The sequence below is a fragment of the Schistocerca americana genome, chromosome X, assembly GCF_021461395.2.
Source record: "Schistocerca americana isolate TAMUIC-IGC-003095 chromosome X, iqSchAmer2.1, whole genome shotgun sequence".
Lineage (NCBI taxonomy): Eukaryota > Metazoa > Arthropoda > Insecta > Orthoptera > Acrididae > Schistocerca > Schistocerca americana.
This window is the reverse complement of record NC_060130.1, coordinates 764,784,698-764,797,190: the sequence shown is the minus strand read 5'-3', so window position 1 is coordinate 764,797,190 and position 12,493 is coordinate 764,784,698. Positions and strand designations below refer to the sequence as shown.

The 12,493-nt window shown below is 39.7% G+C and overlaps 1 protein-coding gene across 2 annotated transcripts in view; it reads left to right on the top strand.

The window, feature by feature from the left end:
• LOC124555651 (succinate--CoA ligase [GDP-forming] subunit beta, mitochondrial) overlaps positions 1-12,493 on the top strand; it is a 96,557-nt gene that overhangs the window by 62,189 nt on the left and 21,875 nt on the right. The gene's annotated exons all lie outside the window — the stretch shown is intronic.

The window sequence follows — 12,493 nt, the reverse complement described above, 5'->3', positions numbered from 1 at the left end:
GAAACACAGAAAGACAGCAACCTTTTGCCCGTGCCGCCCATTTGAAGATAAGTCTTACCATTGAAAATAAAACAGTTAAAAGTTAGTCTTTTATGCAACAAATGCAACTGTTCAGTAATTTCCTGTACTGCAAATTTCATATACTTAAGAAGATTCAATCTTACAATCTCGAAAGTCTTTTCAACTGGAACATTTAATGTACAAATTGGTTATATCCAGAGACCCCATTAGTCTCTCGTGGAATCTTAGTTTCTCGTAATAACATTGCTGTCTCATAGCTGTTTTTTTCGGACTATGTTTCCTCAAAAGTGAATGCAGCTATTAGCTTAGCATAGCAGAAACTGTTAATTTTATAATTAGGACCTTGGCATCCATCAATTGGACATATTGGGGAATGGCTCTTACATAGATTTGTGAATGAAGAACTGGTAGTTTTGGATTCTTGGGGATTTGTCTGCATTTAGCCTACTCAGATGCAAAAAGAAAGTTGGAACCTATTATACATTTCTTCAACTTGGTAACAAATTTAGGAAGAAGGTTCCTTTTAGCTATGTCATTAGAACAAAAGAAATCCAATGTCTTATTTACCTAATCGGTGCCCGATATAAGGACGATAGAGCTAGCTGTATCTCTCTTTGTGATAATTATCTAATTTTCAAGCAGTTTTGCATTCAATCTTTTGATGATGGCACAAAGAGACTTTGAGAATGAGCCTATAGGAACAGGTTTACAAAATGCTTTTCGAGTAGACATAGCAATCTGGACCTGTATATGCTGTGGGACCCTAAGCATCTCACATATGCCTTTTACTTTGACCACAGTTCTTTTAGTAGTATTAGTATTTACTTTACTGGGAATGTTGAAATTTAGGTCCTTTGTAACAAAGAATTTTCATCATAAGAAAGATTAATGTCCGTAATATGAACTACTCTATCTCAAAAGATTGTTTGTTAACATTGACAACTTCAGTAGTGTTAGCCAGGGTCTGCCACAAGTGCCCATAGTTTGTGGTTGTGCCTTCTAGCAATAACATTGTGTTCCAAGAAAAGACCATTACTAATCAAATCATATAGATCACAAACAAAAAACCAGTAAGAATGTGTGACAAGGGATTAGATAAGTCAGTACCTGTAGTCTCAGCAAAGTGTCTGAATCTATGCACCATGTAAATTTTGCTTTTTATGAATTGATGTCCACATTTTACCTTGACACTACATGCACTTAATACCACAGAATTAAATTTAAGTTTTGTTGAATTTGGGATGAGACCACTCACTAAAGAGTTTTTATTGAAATTAATTTGTAGTCGACTATAACCATCACTTGTGTTCTGAAGCCGTATAACAACTTGGCCTCCCTAATGACCCAACTTGCAGTGAAATAATATAAATGTGATATAAAGTCGTGATCAGTAGTTCTGCATACTGGCTGACTGGGTCGAAATGGTAAAAGTCAGACGTGAAGCAAGGAATGACTTTATTGTTCATATGATGTGTTTTGGATATAAGAATCTTGCAGTCTATCAAGCCAAGAAACAGCTTCATGTTGTTCAAGAAAATCCATGTAAGCTGCATCACATGCACACCACATGAAGTTTTGGCTAAAATCATTCTTGGATATTAACCCTTTCATGGTTAAAATTTACCTATAATTAGCATGTATTTGCAAAATAAAAGGTCAAAACCCATGTCCCTTTGTGATAAATAATACATTTTCAGTACCAAAAAAATGTGATCTGTTTGATTTTTAAAAATTGGTGTGTTCCATGTTTCCATGTGAACCCGTGATTTTCAGAGATAAATATTTAATTTTAGAATGATTTTATCAGGATGGCAATTGTTGAAAAAGAGTAACAAATCAGCCCCAAAACACATTTATTCTCCTGACAATGAAAAACATGAAATATTGCACACAAGTTTTCAACATACCATTTGAAGATGGCTTTGGCATACGACACACATCAATGTTTTCTACATTCTGTGAAGTTTTCTGTGGCATATACAGGGTAGTCCATCTGAAGTTTCGGATGAGATTGTCTCAAAAACTATTCATTGGGCACAAGTTCGTGACCTCAAAGGGGGACATCAAATGATACTACACATGACCCCCAGCCCCTGCCACCTTGGGTGGGGCGGGGTGTAACTTTTAAATCTTAAATGGAAACCCCCATTTTTTTTATTGCGGATTCGGATTATCGATAAAAAAGTAATAAAGTTTTGTCTGAAACATTTTTTTTAAACCATTGGCAGATGGCGCTGAAACTGAGAGAAATTAAAATTGGGGAAGAACTCCAATTTATTTAGAATGATTGGAGAAGGATGCATCAAATCGATACAAAATGTGCACCAATTCTTTCATTATACCAAATTAAGCTATTTTTTTTTACAAAATGTAACCTACTCACCACAGTTTTTGATGGAGGGAGGCGGAATGGTATTAAGATCTTGTTAGGGAAGTCTTCACAATTGCATTACTCACCTGACTGTGGCACTACTGTGGCCAAACTGTGAACTGTGGCTCAGTATAAAGGTCGATACAATGCGATTAGACGTCACTTCACTTTCAAATTGTGAACCGTAAACATGAACTGATGAAAGTAAATTACTCTTTAGCGAAACATGGCTCACTATCCTTGGTCTTTAAATATGTCTGCTTGTGTCTGTATGTGTGGATGGATATGTGCGTGTGTGCGAGTGTATACCTGTCCTTTTTTCCCCCTAAGGTAAGTCTTTCCGCTCCCGGGATTGGAATGACTCCTTACCCTCTCCTTTAAAACCCACTTCCTTTCGTCTTCCCCTCTCCTTCCCTCTTTCCTGATGAGGCAACAGTTTGTTGCGAAAGCTTGAATTTTGTGTGTATGTTTGTGTTTGTTTGTGTGTCTATCGACCTGCCAGCGCTTTTGTTCGGTAAGTCACCTCATCTTTGTTTTTATATATAATTTTTCCCACGTGGAATGTTTCCTTCCATTTTTTATATATATATATATATATATATATATATAGCACACACGGCTCAATATGATCACTCACAGCCTTCTATATATCCACCCAATGGGCCGTAGTATTTTTCTCCAAGTTCTGAAAGCATCTCGCTACATGCTAGCACTAGAGGGATATGAGACATAGATGTCTCAGTACTTAAAACTGTGTATTACTTTAGTGGCATATGTGTCACATCAGTGACAAAAGGGTTAAAAGACCCTTTGTTCATGCATGTTCAAAACATGAAATTCACGTTTGTGTAAATTTTACCTCTAAATATTTCTAATTTTAGCAGCATAAAATTAGCAATTAAATAGTTTTGTTTGTCTGTTGTTTTTACTATGATATTACTGTGTTCGTAATGGTTAATTTAGATGCAACTGTAAACAAAATTAGTTTTTGTATAACATTTAAAAAAAGACTTCCTTTTTCATTACCCTCATGGGAAACCTTAAAGTGATAATATTAGTGAAATAGCAGGCTAAGCCATTAGCATAAGAGAGTGAGAGGGTACTGAAAATCTCACCTGGTGCACATGCTTGTAGCTAAGGTGGACTTTGTAGGCCAGATTGAGGTGGTTTACTGGCTTGGCAGAATGCAAACTGTTCGTCTTGACTTCATCTACACCACTGTGGTGTGTCGTAAACAGTTATTGTTTACACCATGTATAGTACTGTAAGAAAGATGGTTCACAACTATTGAGTAAAAGTTATGACCGCATCATGATGTAAAATAAGATCAGCCAATTTGGGTACAAATACAGGTGGCTGTTGTCATGATGAAGAACTCGTGGAGAGGGGAAAAAAATCTTAACCAGTTGCACTAACCTTTGAGTACTTTTGGAGTGCTTGACCCTGTTTTACATCTTCATGCAATTGCTTACACAAATTTGTTCTTTTTTCCTCTCTCACTGTGATTCGGACTGTCAGTCATATTCATTTATGGTACCACACATTTGAGATATGGAGGACCATCAAACAGTTGTATAGTCAGCAGAGAAATTGTTTGTGATATGATCAACATCTTACACAAGAAAATTCAATACATTTATGTCTATTTAACCAAGTACTTTATTCATTGTAGTATCATTTTTTGTATTGTATGATTCAGGTGACCACTGATCAGTTTTATTCAAACATGATTTTTCAATTTAGTTTGAAATAAAATTATTTGGGGCAATTTGTTGTCATTGAAATAAAAGCAGGGTTAAATATCTCAAGTTTTGAAAGAGATTAACTTGTCTAGGAATAAATGATCATGCAAAATGAAAACTTTAAGAAAGAGGAACTGCGATATTGATATTGCTCCCAGTTGAAAGTTGCATCCGTCAGTGTGTTGCCATACTTTTGTAGATACTCACCACTGTCCATAATTTGTGTGGCACTGTATAACACTCTTTCATTTCCAGCCAACACATCGCAGCTAATTTTATCATTGTTAATTCATTACATGCTTATTTGTGTGTGCACAGGTTACATCAGTTTTATCTATGAATTACACAACAGAAGAAATATTTTACAGCTATTCAGCTGTAATGGTTCTACAGAAATGGGGAATGCAGAAGATGTGTTAAGAGAGGTGTGTCTGTTGCCTATCGTTAGTTAACCTGTTCTGTTTTCTGACCTTCATATTTTGAGGCAATAAGGGGTATCTTATGTTTAGGCTGTGGCTTGAAACTGAATGATTCATTTATCAGTATACTGTGCCTTTCCTCTTCCCACCACGATTTTCTTATGCAAGTGGAATAGAGGGAGATGGGAGGACAAACTGAAATGTTGCTTATATATATCTTGTGCAGTATTTATTGTGATTTACTAAAGGGGGTTGCCGGAGGGAAAGAGAATACACACAATACTTCTCTTAAGTATATTAATATACATATTAGTATAATGCCATACAACATACACAGTGTTTATTATTAATGAATCAGCAACAACATAAGTGTGTTGCTCACTTTTGTTTTATACATTGCATAATACAGTGTAACTGGTATCTTTTTGGAGACTGCTTGTACCTTTTATGGACATAATATTACTTGTTTATGTAAGTAACATACTTTGACAAGCTTAAATAACAATTCATGTGCAACCTCACCAGTTGTAATTCTCACTGGAAAGAAAAAAAAAACATCCTGCAGGCTTTTCGCTGCTACATACAGGGTGTCCCAAACTTTTTGGGTCAAACTTAAACAGGTGATAATGGACCCACAGCAGATTGTATTCAAATAGGGAACCAGTGGTGTGAAATGCATTTTTATTGTGTTATGGACATGTACAGCGTACACCACATAATAACAGTGTAGCTCATAGTACTTATTCAAAGCGGAGATTGCCAGTCTCAATCCATGCACAGCAATGGTGCTTCAAGTTATGCTGCACTCTCTCAAAGATCCCTTGTGTCTGTTGTATCAGGAGATAGGAAGCTAGGACCCTAGGAAACAGGTCATCATACATTTCTATGGGGGTTTCATGCACCCACATCTTGACATAGACTCAGAGGAAAAAGTCCATATACGTGAGATACAGTGATTGCACTGGGCATGAGGCAGGACCTCCCCTTCCAATTCAGCGATGAGGGTTTGTGTTGTTCAGGTGCTCGTGAACATTAACATCAAAGTGGACTGGTGCACCGTCATGTTGAAACGGCATCCTTTCATGGACAACACGGCGTACAGTCACCAAGAACTGTGGCAGTACATCTCACAGGAACACCAGCTAATGTGGACCAATCAAACAGGAAGGCAGCAAATAAGGTCCTATTAAGTGATCTTTGACAATGCCTGCCCATACATTGACAGAGAAGTGTTGCTGGTGACCACCAATGTATGTGATGTGGGGCAGAAATGGCTGTTGCAGCTGTTGAAAACACCATCACAGGTGAATGAGGCCTCATTCGTGAGCAATACAAACTGTACAGAGTTCAGCACTACAGCACTGGGGTGGCAAATCCATTGAAAAAGTGAACGTGGGACTAAAAATCTGTTGGTCCTTGTGCTTGTGCACTTGTTTTTTATGACAAGGATGAAAACCTGCTGCACCAATACTCATCACACCGTACCCTTTGAAATGTGCAAACGGGCAAGCTGATGGATCCAGAATGAGACTTTCACTCTGCAGAGGAGTGTGTGCTGATACGAAACTTCCTGGCAGATTAAAACTGTGTGCCGGACCGAGACTCGAACTCGGGACCTTCGCCTTTTGCGGGCAAGTGCTCTACCAAATGAGCTACCCAAGCACGACTCACGACCCATCTTCACAGCTTTACTTCTGCCAGTACCTTGTCTGCTACCTTCCAAAGTTCCCGAGTCTTGGTCTGGCACACAGTTTTAATTTGCCAGGAAGTTTCATATCAGCGCACACTCCGCTGCAGAGTGAAGGAAACATCCCCCAGGCTGTGTCTTAGCCATGTATCCGCAATATCCTTTCTTTCGGGAGTGATAGTTCTGCAAGGTTTGCAGGAGAGCTTCTGTAAAGATTGGAAGGTAGGAGACGAGGTATTGGCAGAAGTAAAGCTGCGAGGACTGGGCGTGAGTCGTACTTGGGTAGCTCATTTGGTAGAGCACTTGCCCGCAAAAGGCAAAGGTCCCGAGTTCGAGTCTCGATCTGGCACACAGTTTTAATCTGCCAGGAATTTTCAAGTTGGTGGATGTCTATTGTTGGGTGGTTGGCCACAAGACCCAACACCATCTCCTCAAAGTCTGGTGTCTGGACATCCCTTTGGCGGGAAACTTGCTGGCTATCTGTGGTGTGAACTACCCCATCTCTTGTAAGTTGGTATCCAGAGAGAAACTTCTCGCAATTAGGATGATGCTTGTTGGGAAAGCATTCTCTGTACAATCGTGCTGGTTTACAGGCATTACATCCTGCCACACTGTACATTGCCAACTCTCATGTCATTTCATCTCTGTTTATGTGTCATGCACTGTACACAGCAGCACACCTCACCACGGACACACCACAAGCTGTCTGATGCAATGGACAACTGACGCCAGGTATAGTGGTATACGTGCGGAACAGGTTAATGTGCTGGTGTGATGCTGTCATACACACATGCTATGGACTAAGTTGTGTACAGTATGTCTGTTTGGTGGTAAGGTGTGTATGTTGTTTATCACCTGCTGCCTTTTCCAGTGTACAACAGGCAACTGGGATCACTGAGAGAGTGCAGCTGAACTGCATGCACTGTTGCATCGCGTGCATCATGATGGGGCAGTTGCTTTGAAAAATTACTATGAGCTATGTTGTTGTTATGTGGTGTATACAGTGTGTATACAATAAATGTGCATTTCTGACCATTGGTTTCCTATCTCAGTATAATCGCTTGTGGACCCACTATCACCAGTTTCAGTTTGATCCAAAAGGTTTGAGACGCCCTGTAGAAGTACAGAAAGTGATGACTGGTATCCACAAAAACCCACAATTGATGATGACTATATTGTCTTCTATGTATGCTTTGGGATGTGGTGGCTGTAATGTGCCTGGAATGGAATTTGAAACGTCAGTGGTGTCATACCCTTTCACTCCAACTTGTTATGTAGACAGCTTTTGATACACGTAGCATGAGAAGACTGCTTTTAGTATTCTTATAGCAGAATGTGAATGCAGGAAATGCCTATATTACAATCCTTGTATGTTGTACAAACTGTTTACACACACTGAAATGGAGCTGTTAGTGCTCTTAGAACAAAAATTGCTCAAAAACTATGTGAAAAAGGTCTCTTGATTATTGTATCTCTGGCATTAAGTAGGCAGTGGAATATATTAAGAAAATAAAAGTCAGAGTAAGAAAGAAGTACTCTGTGTATAGTAAAACATTTTTTCATAATTTAAGGAGTAAAGTTAACAACTCACCATATAGTAAACACACTAAGTTTTTGCAAGCCACATAAACAACACTGAGAACTTTGCTAGCTTTTGGATGAATCCTTTTTGTGATCTATAGAATAAACATACATACATATGTCCACACACGCCTGTATGCCTGCGGTTTTTCATTTTATTTTTATTTTATTATTTTATTTTTAAGAATGCTCCTAGTTTTTGTGGTCATGATATTACTTGTTTAATTAAGATGCTCTCAGAGGTCCACAGGTAAAGATCATATTAAACAGCAAAACATCTTGAGCAGGAAACAGTTTCTTTTTTGTGTGACTCGGCTGCCACAATGTAGCAGTGTGGGCATGTGTGTGTACATATTTGTTTTTGTGTATGTATACACTATTCATCAGAAAAAGCATTGCCCAAAAGCTGGCAATGTTCTCAGTTTTGTTTATATGCCTTTTGATGACTCAGTTCCTCTAATATTCAGTGAGTTGTAATGTTTACTTCTTAAATTGTTTACATTCCACCAGGACTTCCCAAAATATTTTCTAAGATGCTCTCAGGAGTTCACAGGTAAAGCTTATATTAAACTGCAAAACATTGTAAACAGGAAGCAATTTTTTGTATCTGTAATATGTAAAATAGATAGCTACATGAGGAATTCCAAAAACCATTAAAACATAAATGCAGTGTTAAGACAACTATTTTAGCAAAATAAGTTACTTTTAGGCAGCATAGAAATTTCATGCAAAAAAACAGTCTGCACTGGTATTTAAGTGCAGGTATTTTGTGTGAAATTAAGATGATCATTAATGTCACCAGGTGATATAATGTGTCCTGCAAAGGTGTATCTATGAATGAAATTACTCACATCCAGAATTTCATGTTTGAAAGAACCAGCTTCTGATTTGCATTGCAACTATACTTCATCTTTTGACATTAATATGGTATAGGATAGTTTGCTATTCACCACTGGAAGTGGTATTGAGCAGTGGACAGAGACATTAAAAGTACATTTAAAAGTAGATTAAGCTGTTAGACACAGTTCCTCTTCAGATTTAGAAAGAAACACACACATGGCTGCTTTTGTCTCAGCCTGGAGACCTAAATCAGGATGGTAGGATAGAGCATGAGCCTCCATTCTTATGAATATGAGGCTAATTTCTTTAAAAATGCACTACTTCATTTGATTTATACCTAGTGTACAATGCCGGAACACTTTAGTTGAATGAGATAGTTAAAAGTTCGACGTTGTTTTTCCAGCTCAGCATATCTGTCAACTTTCACTTTCTCTCTCTCTCTCTCTCTCTCTCTCTCTCTCTCTCTCTCTCCCCCCCCCCCCCCCCTTCCTCCCCAACAAGCAGCGTGTTCGGGGTCTTTCCATTTCCCACAGTGCTTCACAACAATGTAGATAGAACCCTAAGAGCTTTTGTAATTATATTTTTGACAGTATATTGTTGTATTTCTATGTGACTTGCTGTTACTCAATAACTGAAAATGTTTTTTTTTTTTTTTTTTTTTTTTTTTTTCATATTTCTCTAATCTAGCGTGCAAATCTCTAAATGCTTTACTGTATGTAAATCAAAATTATGTTCCTCCACTAAGCACTTTTTCACAACTGAGGAGGTGATTGGGAAACATGGGCTGCCATATTGGGTGAAGAATGCATTCAGTAACTGGAAGTCATCAGTGCAGCTAGTAGAAAAGTATTTCGTTTCTTATTTTTTAACTACAGCAAACACTTTCTATTGCCTCCTGTTAAGTCTCCTATTATCAGTTAACAAGCTTGTATAAGCATACTGGAGCTTCTAAAACATTCTCTGCTGTGAGGGAGACAATGCGGCGTATGGAAGATTGGAGTATATTAAGTGAGAAATACTTTCTATAATGGAAAATGTAGGCTGGACTCATAGTAAAGAATAGCTTGCAGCACACCACATAGAGGAGACATTAAGCAGTGGACAGTCGCTTTTAAAAATAGACTGTTAGATACTTTTTAGCTGTCGGACCAAGCCTTTCATCAGACAAATAAAACGTGTGGGTGTGCGCGTGGTCACTGTCATGTTAGGGCAGTGTGGCCCGCTTGGGTGAGTAATAATTTTGGCTGGGGTGGGTAGTAGGGATACAGAAGAGATAAGAAGTGGGGAGGAAAGGGATAGCAGTGTAGCATAAGGGGGGGGGGGGGGGATGCTGTAATGGTGCCTGTGGTAGTGTGCAGAGATGTATGATGGGAACAGTACGGTGGGCTGCTAGGTCAAATATCAGGATGCTGTACTTGGGAGGAGGATGCGTTTTTGGGGGGAGGGGGGGGGGTGGAAGGCGGAGAGAAGCGAAGCACAGAAGGGAAAAGGACTATACTGGGGTGGGGAGTAGAAGTCGTGCGTCAGGCAGGAGTGGAGAGAGGGAAAGGGGTAGAGGGATGTGGAGGATAGGAATTAGTGAAGGTTCGGTCCTGAGGATTACGGGAACGAAGGGTATTTTTCAGGGAGCATTCTCATCTGAGCAATTCAGAAAAAACTGGTATTGGTGCAAAGAATCCAGATGACATAGGCTATAAGGCAAATGGCATAAGCTGTAAGGCAGTAATTGAAGTCAAGCACACTATGTTGAACTGCATGCTCAGCAACTGGGTAGTACAGCTTTCTCTTGGCCACAGTTTGGCAGTGGCTGTACATGAGGACAGAGAGGTTGTTGTTGTAACTGCGACCAGGACAGTGGTGAGGTAGCACTGACAGAAGGCGCGGCGGGACCCGCGGAGAGGCCCGTGAACAACAACACAACGGAAAAGCACGGACACGACCAACATAGGACAGAACGAATACGACAAGACCGAACAACAGAGTCACAAGGAAACAAACTCGTACACGAACCAGGAAGAACGCAGTCTAGCTCAAGCGAGGTGTAAACCAACGTAAGCAAGACAAGACTGACTGGATGAGCGAGTGGTCGGCGCTTAAGTATGCTCTCGGGGGCGCCGCTATTGGCCGCTGGGGCCACGTGTTCCATTGTGGCGCTCTCACACTGAAAGCGGGCCAGGAGGCGCGCGTCGCCACATCTTATGGTGCAGAGACCTCTATGGGTCTTCGATGTCCATGACGTCTGGCGCGGATTCAAATTCCGCAGTGCGCGGTACCAGAGTTGTTAGTTGTGCCCACATAGAAAGCTACACAGTGGATGCATCTAAACTGATAAGACTACGTAGCTGCTTTTGCACGTGGCCCTCCTTTGATGGGGTAAGATATGCCTGCGATGGGACTGGAGTAGGCAGTAGTGGGAGGGTGTATGGTATAGATCTCACATATAGGACCTGGAACTGAAAAATACTCGGGGAAGACTCTCAAAACAGCATTTTATCATCATGTTGCAGCAGTTGTGTATGATTCAGTTTATCAACAGTTAAATGGGAATTTACTGCTAGTTGCACAGGTAACTGTTTTTGTAAAACTTTTTAATACTGCGTGAGATATACTTAAAATATTTCATGAAGCTCCGCACATTAAATGGAAGCATCATAGTAAGAGACAGTGCCTCAGCTGTATGAAAATGAAATAGTGCTGTACTGCAGATTCAGGTGAAGCCATCAGCCTCCACCTCCCTCTACCCCTTTCCCTCTCTCCACTCCAGCCTGACGCAAGACTTCTACTCCCCTCCCCAGCATAGTCGTTTACCCATCTCTGCTTCTCTCCTCTCCACCCCGCCCCCCAAAACACACCTTCCTCCCAAGTACAGCCTCCTGATGTTGGACCTAGCAGCCCACCGTACTGTTCCCACCATACATCTCTGCATACTATCACAGGCACCATTACAGCATGACTTTTCATAGCACTTTTTCGTATGATGTCATACCCGTGAAACACCCGTATTTGGCTCAGTTTGTTACTTTTATTTATTGCTTTTTTGATGTAGTTTCTTGATGCACACTATACTGCTTGTAGTTTTGTAGTGAATTCTGTTCACCTGTTTTATTTTGTTGTGAGTTTGTTTAATGGTTACCATCTGTTCTCTTCTGTTGGCAGTTTCTCTTTGTGATTTTCTGATTATAATTTTTCTGTGTTAATGGTTCAGAGAATGTAACTTTGCAGAGGCATCGCGGTAGGTACTTTTAAGAGTGTGAATTCTCCAGCCTTGTCTTTTATAGCATTTAAGAGTTCTTTTCTGAACCCGTTTCATCCACTTGATATTGGGAACTTGAACTTTTTGTTTTCCAGCCCTAAAGAGGGAGCAAAGGGTGAAAAGAGTGAAGGTTGTTTATCATGAGCCAAATATAGCTGCATATTCATTTGTTAGAGTTTGAGTGTGGTGTGTGGGGATTATATTTCTCTAGAGATCTAAAATTTCTACAAAATCTGTAAGTTCTAGCCTCAGATTATTATGTGCTCACAGTGTAGTCCTATTTAAGAATTTTTGATTCCACGTAGTGGAGATATGACATTTATAATTTGACTCTCACATCTTGCTGGCTTGATGACTAAAATGGTAGATGATGATGATGATGATGATGATGATGATGATGATGATGATCATAGATATTTCTGTTTGGGATGCTGATAGTCAGGTCAGATAAACTTCCCTTGTTCTTTATTTTTTTGTGATGGACAATTTGTGTTTGACTTCCCAGTGAAGAGCCATTTATTTTTTGGCTCTGTAGTAGTAGTAGTAGTAGTAGTGGTTGTTGTTGTTGTTGTTGTTGTT